Consider the following 13,659-nt stretch of genomic DNA (forward strand, 5'->3'; position numbering starts at 1 on the left):
GAATGATTGATACCTGAATCAGTGATAGTTAGACGAGATCTTTGCTTAAGCTTACAGCTTTCTATTTTCATCAGAAATAAGGCTTTGGGTGAGTTGTAGTTGTAGCTCATTTACGTCGAACTAGAGCTGCTCAATGGGCTATTGGCGATGGTTTGGAAAACATCCCTGATGATGATCCAAAGACATGTCATCACAATTTTGATCCTCTGCGGAGGGGATGGCACCTCCACTTCGGTAGCCTGATGACCTGCACGTGAAGACGAGCACTTTATGGCAGAATAGTTTAACGAGGACCAATGCCGCACACCCTTGGTCCCTATGCAGACTGGTCCAAGTGATCACCCACCGGCACACTGACCACAGCTAATGATGCTTGACTTCGGTGATCTGCTGGGAACCATGTCTTAACGATCAGTCCACTGCGGACAGGAGGCTTGTGTTAGGCAGCAGATACGATACGATGGATTATTGACTGTATATTGAAGAAGTACTCTTTATCTATAGCTATAGGCGATCTCAATGCTCGAATACACCATCTGGGGAGAAGACCTTTGGCCCTTCCCCCTTTCCTCTTTCCAGTTGTATAGGAATGTATTACGATATTTTTCCTTTTTTGAATATTCGTAATTAATTGCTAAAGATATATATTTTTTTTTTAATTTCCTAGACGCTTTCTTTTAGAACTGTGCCTAATGTAGTTTTCAGTAATGTAGTTTCTTCACTTGAAAGATTTTAATCTATCTAAAAGTCAAAACAGAAACTAACATACTTCCTTCTTCCATGACTCGAGTCCATGGATCCATGCTCGAGTCATGTGGAGATCTCCACTCGCTACTGATGAAAGCATGGGAAGTGTTGTCATGGATAGAGAGCTCTGCTTTACGCTACCTGTAGCCCATTTCGATTGTCAATGATACAGAGATGGGCATTTGTCATTCGGAATAATGAATAATCATTCAAAATATTCCTGAATAGTGAATAAAGATTTATTCATTAGTCAGAAATATTTTGATTAAATCATTCATTATTTTCAATTATTATTCTTTATTCATTAGTCAAGAATCAGAACAAGACAAAGGCAGGGGCATAAGGGGCAGCTGCTCCGGGTTCCCACATCAGAGGGGGCCCACAAATCGAATAGAAAGTTAATTTTAGGTTTCCTTCTTTAATAAACTTTTTTTTTTAACAAAATATATGTACAATGCTAAATCCATCAGTTTTGTGTTAGCTTCTTCATTAATCTACAGTATGAACGATAAAAATCTATATTTCGTAAATCCATGGCTTTCTAGGGCGGAATTCAGCTAAATTTTTGCAATGACGATGGACAAATTTGGCCAATGAAACGCCTTTTTTTTTTTTGCATATCGTAAAATGCGATATGTTTTCAAAAAATAAGGGTTTCTGATTGGCATAATTGAGCTATCATTATTGCGAAAATTTAGCTTAATTCCGCCCTAATGTCAGCAAGGATATGAATTTTTCGCAGCTAGGTGACAAAGTTAACAATCAGAGAACTGCATTTGGCATGATGAACATAGAATTGTCAGAAAATCAATAAACTGGACAGAACGATACTTCCTCTGACCATTGGAGGAAGGGAGACTTACTATTTTAAGTTCTAATCAAATTTCTTGTTATATAACTGTAATGAGGCGAAAAATTTAAATACCGCCATTAAGTTTGGTTCTTCATTACTGAAGTAGTGAAGCGGAGGGGTGGGGGCAAAGAAGTTTTTGTCCTGATCACCAATTTGGCTAAGTCGGGCTCTATCAAGAATAACTGAATAATTTCACTGCTCTACGAAAATGGGCACGGAGAACTCTAATTAATTACGATTGTGACAACTTCAAATAAAACGTACATGGTATTAATATACTTGCAATTATTTTAGAAGTTACACGTAAAGATTTCAGATCGAAAGTGATTATGATTACCTGTAATCACAACAAGATGCGATAATTGGTAAATGGTTACAAGTGACAGAAATTCTTTATTTCATACAGTCAATGTTATCAATAAGTACGATTACAAGCAACCATTTTTACCAGCAATCATAATCTAACGAATAATTGTAAAAATAGTTACTGCGTGAATACATAAATATGTTGTACATTCATGAGCACTTAAACATCATGTTTATATACAATACTTTTGTTCATACAATGTACTTGCTTACGCACTATGTAATAGAAATTTATATTACGTTAGTTAGCTCGTACAACGTATCTCAATGTATATATACAGTATATACAGACTTACATAAAAGAGTTGGGCATCGATTTCAGGAATCAATAACAGCTATGTAACCGATTACTTGTAACCAATTATTAATAAGCTTGAATTTAAAACTAAATCAATAACAAAATAGAACAAACAAAACAAAAATGAGTCAATAGAATAAAAAGTTCAAAAGCTGAAAGAATTTTTGTATATATACAATACCTCTGATGAATACGCACTGATGAATAGACTTTATATTGCTATCCAGAAACTATCTGAACATATAATGTCAATTTTTGAAGCAATTTTTCATGCAAAATTATAAGACCAATCTCAAGACGATCGGACTAATAGTTTATAAATTATTGCGCTTTATGCACGAAAAATGCAATTTTGTACCAGATCTTATTTATACATTTTATATTGCTATATGGACAAGTAAGGTACCGTTTGCATTTTTTCCACGTCTAATCGAGTGAGACAAAACGCGAATCATCATATTACAAAAGTTAAAAAGATTTTTTTTTATAAATAAATGTATTATTTTTTAATAGCATGTACACTGGTGTGCAAAACTTAAGCAACAAGTGGTTTTTCGGCCACAGCTCCCCAACAAAGTATAAGATAGCCATGAAATTGCAGTATAATATGCACGTAATTCAGTAGAAAGATTATTTGTATGCAAATTTTAGAAATAAAACGTCGTAGGTGATATAAGTGTACGTAAACCTTGTGGGTCGGCGCGCGCAGGTCAAAGCTGTGATAAAAGGATGAAGAGCACCGTAGTTAAAGACATTCGCTGCAAGTGCAAGTGATTTGTTTTGTGAAACATGTCTTCAAGAAATCATTTAGACGACTTTTCTCGAGGAAGAATGATTGGGAAGCTTGAGAAGGGGCGTAGTGTGACCTGTGTCGCCGAAGAGTTCGGGATCAACAAAAGTGTTGTTTCTCGTGCTTGGAATGCCTTTAAAACTACTGGTACAGCTGTTCGGAAGGTTGGTGGTGGCCGTCCAAGGAAAACAACACCAAGAGATGACCGTTACATTGTCCTCCAGGCGAAAAGAAACCATTTTCAGTCAGCGAGTGCCATATCTCAGCAACTGTGCACAGCCACAGGACGACAAGTATCAAGATTTACAGTGGCCAGACGCCTCCACAAAGGTGGCTTATTTTCTAGACGTCCTGAACGCTGCATACCTTTAAAAGTTAGCCATCGGCGGCATCGTTTATAGTGGTGCAGAGAACACGAAACCTGGACACCTCATCAATGGAGTCGCGTCCTCTTCACAGATGAGAGTCGTTTTAGTGCTACTGTAAGAAACAACTTTTAAAAGAAAAACAAAGCAATACTTTTATTAAAATTTACACACACCGTTATTCTAAAAACTCAAAATCTATATCGTACACAAGAACTGCTGTTGCCAAAAACATGGAATACTAAATATGTAATAAGAATATAATTAATGTTCACGTGCACATTTTTACACTCGACCATCCTGACTTTTGGACGACCTCGTCCCTTCAAAACAAGTTATAATCCTTCAAGTAATGCGGCACTTTTTTACATCTCTTTGGTCTACTGTTATCTTGGCTTAAATTTTTATTTGGATCGTCATTGCATTGATTTGTACTGTTGTTGTCGTTTATGGGTTCACAAGCAATGAAGTTTTCCTTACTTCCAGTAATATTGTCCCCATCATCAGACAGATCTTCGTCGTTGACCAGATGAAATAGTTTCATTTGCGAAGCGTGGGCGGTAGTCGTATAATTATGTTGCCGTCTTCTTCCTTGTCCAACTACGCGTAAATCAGTAACTTGATAAGTGTCGGATGGTAATATTTTGATGACTGTTAAAGGACCTCTGTACTTAACTTGGGTTTTAGTGTTAGATAAGGCAGTTTGTTCAGGTAATCGTCTTACGACCACAACGTCACCTATATTGTACTTAAATGCATCACATCGATGTTTGTCATAATTCCTTTTCATCTTTTCCTGTGCAATGATAATACGTTCCTGGGCATCTCTTTGCAGTTTTGTTGGATTTACGTAGTCATTTGATGTTGGTAGTAGATCTTGAGGAAAATATCCAGGCTTTACTGGCGTGTATCCATACAAGAGTTCAAAAGGAGGTTTTCCAGTCGACTTACTCGGAGACCAGTTAATACACCGTTGTACTTCTGGTAATATTTTATCCCAATCCTTGTGAGATTCCGTTTGGACATTGGAAGATATCATTGGAATAAGTATACGATTGTTGATGCGTTCAACTTGTCCATTAGCTTGTGGTCTTTGACTGGAATTTAATGTATGCTTGATTCCTAATTGCTTACAATAGCCTTGAAACGCCGAGGACGTGAAGCAGCTCCCTCTGTCTGTAATGATTCGCCTCGGAGAACCAAAATCATCAGTAAATTCATCGAGGTACTTCAAAACGCTTTTAGTTGAGCAACTAGGACATGGACGAAGGCGCACAAACTTAGTCATATTGTCGACAAAAACCAAAAGCTCCTTGTTGCGAGCTGAACAATCGGTGACTAATGTAAATTGCAAACCCAACAACAAAGGACGAAGTCTAGTCATTGACCATACCGCAGCTATCAGTTCTAAACGACTTGAATGATACTTTTCTTCTTCAGGAGTTGTTCGGCGACTTACGGAATAAACTAACTGAAAAGCACTAGACTTATTTCGTTGCAAGAGCATTCCAGCTAATCCAACAGAGCTTGCATCAGTGTTCAGTTTCATCGCGTGGATCAAATAGTTTCAACACTGGTCTCGATACTAATTTAGAACGTAAGTTTTCAAAAGCATCATTTTGATCATCAGTCCATGTGAACAATGAATTTTTCTTTAGCATCCTTGTGAGGGGTTCAGCAATTGAAGCATATCGTGTTATAAATCGGCGAAAGAAACTTGTTAAGCCAAGAAAACGACGCAATTCATCTTTGGTCTTAGGAACGGGGTATTCAGCAATGGCAGCAAGTTTTCTTGGACCTGGTCGTATTCCATTTTTATCAATTACAAATCCCAAATACTCAATGTCTGACATTCCGAATTCACATTTAGATAGCTTCAGTGTCACCCCAGCTTTTAGCAACTTTTCAAGCACTTGTCGAAGCTTCACTATCATATCATCAAAGCCGATCGAACCGAAGAATATATCGTCAATAAAACATGATACACCGTTCCAAAGCAAATCACCCAAAGCTAATGACATCGCTCGCTGAAAAACAGGTGGTCCATTCGATAAGCCAAAAAACAAACGTGTAGGTTCATAATGTCCATCAGGAGTTGTAAAAGCTGCCTTTCGTGAGGATTCTTCATCCATTGCTATCTGATTAAATCCTTGACATGCATCAAGGATGCAGAATAAACTAAAACCAGACAGTCTTTCAAGCAAATCATCGATGCAGGGTAATGGAAATTTATCCTTAATAGTTTGTGAATTTAAATGTCTGTAATCAATTACCATACGATGATCACCAGTTTTCTTAGATACAAGCAAAACAGGGCTACTGTATTCAGAAGAACTGTCACGAATAACACCCTGATCTTTTAATTCTTGAACGATTTCTCTTAAAACTTGTCTCTCGTAGTTCGAAGCTCGGTAGGGTGAACGAGAAACAGGTTTACTACCTGGTGTCTCAATGATACGCATTATAGTATTATTAATGCATCCTAGTTCATCTTGTTTTAAAGCAAAACACAGCCTAAATTCATTTAACAAATCGCATAAAATTTGCTGCTGTTCCTTATTTATTGATGGTCCAATTTTAACACATTCTCTCTCGATAGGGTTTCGCACAATTTCTTTTGCTAATAAAACGGCTGGGGTTGAATCCGCATCTTCTTTAACCATTGAATTGTAACTATTTTCAGATACCAAATTTCCTCGCAAGATAACACGATTTTTCTTTAATTGTAATTTTACGCTACTAGGATTCACGACGGGCACTTGGGATTTACCATCGTGGATAGCAAACGTAACATCCTTGCTTAGACCATCTCGATCACTGCAGGAAATAAATCCGTTTTGAGATTTGCATGCACTGAAGACAGTTACCAATTGAACTGTACGCGGTTCAATCGCGCACTTTTCGAGAGTCTTCAACACAACCCTATCAGGCATTTCATTAATCTGGAAATCATGCAAAAAATCCAGCTCTTCCACGTGAACTAACTTGGACCTGCCTTGATTTCTAACCATTATTATCTCGGGTGAATCAATGATGTCGTTTCCGATGAGAACATCCGGGCCTTCAAATGTATCATCAGTTACTACATAAAACAGAACTTCCTTCAGCTTTACCCTGTCGATAGTCACATTAAGTATGATAATTCCTAGTGACTCCCTTACACCTCCAATACCTCGAATTCGTGTAACTATATTTTTATGAATATTTTTATTAAACGTTTGTGCAAAACTATATTTTAACATAGATATATCAGCAGCGGTATCCATAAGAGCACTAGTATTTACTTCTTCTATGATAATATTCTTCGTTGTACTATTACTGGAACTGGGTAAAAACGAAACTGCATTGACTAATGGGAAAGACGCTCTCTTTGGACATTCCTTTGTACCATGTCCTTCTGTTTTGCAGGCAGTACAAAACTTTGGACGTTTTGGCTTTACACAATCACGGGCAAAATGGCCGGTATCATAACAATTGTAGCAAACAGTTTGATTATTAGTTGTACTTCGACTTGGCTCTGTTTGTTTGCCCTTGGCGATATTTTCTTCTTTCAAAAACTTATTGTTACTATATTTATTATTAAACTGAATATGATTCTTAAAAACATCTTTGAGTTCAATAAATTCATCTACCTTTTCAGCTAATGTAGAGGGTGAAATTATATGGGTCCACTGATCCAAGTAACGCTCTCGTATATCTGGCGGCACCCGAGCTTTCATTCGATCTGTGATGATCAGGTCTTTTAAACTCTCAAAACTACTTATTTTAAGTCCTGCAGTCCACCCATTAAAATACGTTTCAAGCTCGTGGTAATATTCTTTCCATGACTTTCCATCAGTATTCTCATGAGAATAAAAAAGTTGTCTAAATTTTTCAGGACTTAGTCTGTAGCACTTAAGCAAAAGAGATTTAACATAGTCATAATTTTCTGACTGTTCTTCTGGTTCTCTCATTATCATTTGGACAATTTCACTTGGTAACTGGTTAATTAAACATGCCATCCACAATGTACTTGGCATTTGTACTCTTTTCATTACTCTCTCGAAATGTACTAAATAAAGGCTGATATCCTCATTACTCGTAGAAAACTTTCTCAGTTGTGACTGCCAATCAACTTTTGGCGACGATGTTATTACTTCAGTTTCGACTACTTCTGAAGTTTTAGCAGCAATATCTAACTTCTTGAGTTCCAATTCATGTTCCCGATCGGCTTTTTCTTTTTCCAATGCATGTTGGCGATCGGCTTCTTGACGAAGGCGCTCGGCTTTTTCTTTCTCTTCTTGACGAAGGCGCTCGGCTTTTTCTTTCTCTTCTTGACGAAGGCGCTCGGCGTCTTCAACTAAATTTTCTACCATTCCTCGAACCATTTCTTCATCGTAATTCTCGCTATTCAATATTAACTTTCTCAAGTCAGGGATTTTCAAAGTGGTAGACGAAGCATCTTCAGATAACTCATTAGCTATGTAACGTAACTGATCTTTACGAAGTCGCGATAAAAATGCCATTTCAAACTCAAAACTCAAAATTAATTACAGTTGCCTGTTTACCCCACTTCTGATAATGTAAGAAACAACTTTTAAAAGAAAAACAAAGCAATACTTTTATTAAAATTTACACACACCGTTATTCTAAAAACTCAAAATCTATATCGTACACAAGAACTGCTGTTGCCAAAAACATGGAATACTAAATATGTAATAAGAATATAATTAATGTTCACGTGCACATTTTTACACTACAAGCGATTCTCAACGTTAGTTGATCTGGAGGGAGGTTGGAGCTCGATTTCATCCCAATAACATCGCGGAAAGAGATCGTTACGGTGGTCCTGGAGTTGTCGTCTGGGGTGGCATTATGTTGAACTGGCGGACTGAGCTTCAGATCTTCGACCGAGGTTCTGTAACTGGAGACCGCTACTGCAATGAGGTAATCCTACCCCATGTGCGTCTGTTCCGAGGGACCATTGGACCAGACTTCATTTTTATGGAGGACAATGCCCGGCCACACCGTACTGCTAATGTTCAAGAGCTACTGGAAAGTGAAGATATCACACGAATGGATTGGCCAGCTTACTCTCCAGATCTAAATCTCATAGAGCATGTGTGAGATGCATTAGGGAGACGTCTTGCGACACGACAGTATCCTCCTGGTAACACCCATCAGCTGAAAGATGCGTTAAAGGAGGAATGGAGACGTTTACCCGAAGAACTCCTGGATAATCTGGTGCTTAGCATGGAGAGACGATGCCAAGCAACAATTACAGTAAGGGGAGGGCATATCCCATACTAGGGAACATCTGCCAGTTGTACTTACGCGTCTTTAGGCAATCATGTGTAACGCCACTATATGTCAAATAAAGCCTTTTTTTTTGTTCCATACCCTACTTTAAGCTTTATATTCATTTCTGCGCCATTATTCTTTTACCATCGTTTAAGTATAAAATAATGTACATCATATTCAAATTTCATGTCAATCAGATGATTTCTTGTAGAGTTATGACAAAAAACGCACTTGTTGCTAAAGTTTTGCACACCAGTGTATAATGAAGAAAACCATTGTAACTTCAAAACTATTTATTCTATCAACTCAAATTTCATCTCATTAAATTCTGTTTAAAAAATTACATCGAGAAATGTGCCACCCATGCTCAAATAATCCCTAGATAGCAAAGTAAAAAATGTACTAAATCATGCAAAAATAGTACTTTTAATGCATGAAACTTTAAAACTTTCCAATCTATTGACTTGTGTATAGTCTCATTCAATTCAGTATATAAAAGAAAAAAAGTACACAGGAAACAATGTTTCACTGGTTGGAATAGCAATATCAGATGCGCAAATAGGTACAAGAACAAATTTGTACTTTTTTGTACATAACACACTTATAATTTCAAAAACTATTAGTCTGATCGTTGCGGAATAGGTATCAGTCAATTTAGCGGGAAAAATATACAGCAATAAATGCCTCTTTGAAAAAAATTCGATTCTCCCTCTAAAACAGTGTTTCCTGAAGTGTACTCCCAGGAGTACGGGAACAGTTTAGCGGGGGTAGACGTTCTTATGCGAAATATCTTGCAACAAACAAAAATTTCAAAAACTTATATTTAAAAACAAAGCTAGCCATGAAAATTTACGATTATGTATTTTTCTATAGGCTTTTTTTTGCAGAATTGACAGTTAATAATTAGTGGTGTCAACAGCCAGTTGTGATTTTTAACTTTTGTGCATTTTTTTTTTAGTAAAGGTTTGTAATAAATTCTACTTATTTTGATTATTTTTATAAAATATAATTTTTATTCCTAACATAGAATATGGATCGCTGGTTAGTATCTAAAAAACTTCGTACCAAAAAAGAAGAAACATATTTTTAAAAAAATGCATTAATTTTTTTTTTTTTTTTTTGTTAGTGGTACACAGCGTTACGAAAAATGTAGAAAGGGTGCACAAAAGTCATAAGTTTGGGAAACACTGCTCTAAAATCACCCACGCTTCTTCCAGAAAACGTACAGAAGAAAGTTGGGTAGTGTACAGTTATCATTTATATAACAGCATTTTTCAAAAAAATGTTTAAGTATTACTTTTTCGATAAAAACAGCTTTTATTTAGTTATAACTACTAGATTATTAGATCAGAGCGCAAAGAAAATGTATAGGAACCCTAACTTTATATTTAGAAGCAAATTTCTGAGATAAAGAAACTACTTATGAAATCTGTGTTCTAGTATCTATTAAAAGTAACCCAAAACAAAAATGTCAACACGTTAATTTAAAAACTTTGTATGGAATTTTTTTTCAGTATATATAGATATTACTAAAATTAATAAAATGTCATACATATAACCCTGCTCTAAAATCTTAATTGGAAAAATTATGAAATAAAAATATATATAAAGGGCAAATGAAGTATGATGTATTATTCCTTCTTTCCAATGAAATTTGTAGATAGAAGGTCATCGGTCTTCCCCCTCTTTCTTATTAATAAATTTATATTTTTTTGAGTGTTTTGTTTCAAAAAGTATATTAGTTTTTGACCTTTTTTATTCGTAAGACTTTATTGTTCTTCAAAAATACGCGTGTAGCCACAGAGTTTAAACTTTAGTCCTCTCAATTTCCTTCCTCATTTGTTTTTCTTATTTATGACAATTTTTTTTAAAGGAACGCGCTGATTTTACAAATTAAAAATTGTTTAAATTTGTATTAATATATTCATACAGGAAATGCTCCCAAAACCTGTTTAGTCAAGCTGACAATTACTAGCATAATGAAGAGTTTTTTTTTTTTTTTGCGTACATAATTAAAATAATTTTACAGCTAATGTTACATTTTTAAGTCATTTAATGTTAGATTTTAAGTCAAAGGGTAGAATCTACGAAATGGACATAAAATACTCAATAATAATGAGAAAAAAAAACTCAATTTCAAATAGAACTTTAATTTTTCCCGTAACGGAATGGTTAAGAAGAAAGGAAAATCTGTCAATGGCGTAAAAAAGGAAAGATTTTTTACAAATTGGTTCAGAAAATTATAAACATAATCAATGATATTACAATGAGGGCATGTAACCTCAGTAAATTTAATAATGTAATCTGTAAATTTATTATGGAACATTCTTAGTTGTAGCTTGAAGCTCTGTAGACAGCACATTTTACAACTGTACATTTACACCAGTGTATTCATCACAATCTATTTGTTTTCATATACAGTCAAACCTCGATATCTCGAACTTGAAGAGAGAGGAGAAAAAATTCGAGATACCGAAAATTCGAATAATCTCATGTTATCGATGGTAGAATAAAGAAAAATGCTCTTTACATACCTTATTTACTATTCCATATGTATTCTAAAAACACTTTTTACACTTTCATTTAAAAAAAGATTCAATTGTTGTTTGCTTTAGAGATGTGCAAAAAAGTTTGTCTATAACACTTTCTTAAGTGGACTATAGCTTTAAATGTCTCCTCTGACATATTTGGCTGCCTCTCAAATAAATCTCCTTACAGTGTCCACTGCAGAAAGTGCTTGTTTGTTAGTAACATTGGGTGGTAAATCATCGATTTCCTCATCCTCTTCTTCTTATAGTTCACAAGAAGATTTCGCTTGAGCGATGATATCATTGTCATTCGACTGACCACATACTGTTATTGCATCATCTACGTTTACAAAGTTATGAAATTCCAAGTCATCAAGTTTCATGAGTCCGGTCAATCTGTCCCAATCATTTTCGGTGTAGTTTTCAGCAGAGTTAGCGATATTGATTGTTTGACTACTTTCGTGATCTTTAATGAATCCAGCCTTCTTGAAGTCATTTATTATCGTAGAGAGAGACACATCATTCCAAGCCACTGACGTCTTTATGCCATTTTTTTTAAAAAAAAGTTTATCATTATGAGAATTGGTTTTCTATTCTTAAATTTTTTTATTTTTTTTTTGGAATATTTTTTTTTTCAGAAAAAAAATCTTCACTATTTATGAAGAAAAAAATTCAAGTTATCGAGGGATTAAAATTTTTTTTTTTTTGTGAAATCAAGTTTTTTTTAACATTGAGTGTATAGGAAATTTAAAGGAATTTTTTTTCCTTCGAGATATCGAGAAATTGGGGAAATCGAGATTCGAGTTAGCGAGGTTCGAATGTACTTATAAATCACAGAGGCGCATTTTAATATCTCAATTCAACACAACAAGGATAAATCTTGCATTTAAATGTAGCATCGGTGCTCAATATTACTCTTAATAAAGTTTTGTTAGTTTTCTGTTTTAAATTGAACTAAAAATGAAGCAGGTATATGTTCTAATCATCCCTGGGTACCTTTTTAAAAATTTCACAGCCAAAAATTTTACTATTGTAAGTCTTTTGACACGAATTTATAAGTATTAGCTTTATTTTACGCATAATTCTTCAAAAGAAAAAAGAAAAGAAAAAAAATCAAATTTGCTCTTATTTTGTGCCAGTTCAGCAAAATATTTTAACTATATCACTCTCCCCCCTTCCCTCGGATATTATTAGAATCAAAGCATTTTTAACTATACTAAATTCACCGAGTATTCTCTGTTGAATCCTGGAAAAGTTGAGCTCTAAATCTCTTAAGTTACTTACAATTTCTTTAATTTTAATAATATTTTCAATTCAATAAAAATGTTCTAACTCAATTCTTGGCCCGCTAACTAAATATCCCCGCTAAAATATAAGTTGCACGACTCCTTGGGTCTTACTCATCTTCAATCATTTTTGTTTTCTTGTTTTTCTTAATACTTTATTTTTATGTCAGGCATAGTTTCTAGCAACATTCGTTTAATTCCATTTATTTGATTATAAAAGAAAGAAAACGCATTTTTTTTACTCTAGACTTTCTTTTTGAATTTATTCGAATGATCGTTGTAATTCCAACATCAAATGGCAAATTTCTACAGAAATTACGAAAATCAAAAAGGTGAACACCAGAAAAGTTCGTTATTGAGAGGCAACTTCGTTATTTAAAAAATATATTTTAAATGCTATTTAATATTCACTTATAAATTTCGTTATAGAAGAATTATTATAGAGAAATTCGTTGCAGGGAGAATTTACTAATTATGTTTCATTGGATTCCTAAGTATTTTCTTAGCTTCGAGAATAGCGTGGTACACCGCATTTGACGCCTTTACTATTTTATGTTCAATTAAAGTTAAGGAATAAAAAATATATTACAAATTATATTATTTTTATTGTTCCAATTCTTTATTGTTTTGCTGATTTGTTTTTCGATTTTTCCCCTTCCAATACAACAACATTTTTTTTTTTTTACTGATTTTACTGACTTTTATGGATATGCAAAACAACATTACAATATAAAAGACAAAATTGATAATAATAATAATAAAACAATCATTGCAAGCAAGTTAGTGAATACGCAAACTATATAATGTAAAAAATAAATTTAAAAAAACCTTTTAAGGGAAAAATATGTCTTTAATTTAAATACCAAAATTTGAAAAAATTCTTGGCTGAAAGTCTAAAAAAGTGTCAAAACGTCAACCTTAATTTAAAGTTCTACTAACTTTTGATACTGATCTCAGCCATTCACTCATAAGAAGATTAACTCGAAAACATTTTCATCTTGTCAGTTTAAAATAAAATGCATAAAAATTAACATATTAAATCATTGCGTAAAAATGACATATAATGCTAAATTTTCTTCATGTTTTTTTATCCAGTAGAAATAGTTTTAAATTATAGTTAATTGCGAATTGAATTATCTTAAATAT

This window comes from Parasteatoda tepidariorum, chromosome 4 (assembly GCF_982258835.1).
Source record: "Parasteatoda tepidariorum strain Cologne lab strain chromosome 4, Ptep-v5.0, whole genome shotgun sequence".
In the NCBI taxonomy this organism is placed as follows: Eukaryota; Metazoa; Arthropoda; class Arachnida; order Araneae; family Theridiidae; genus Parasteatoda; species Parasteatoda tepidariorum.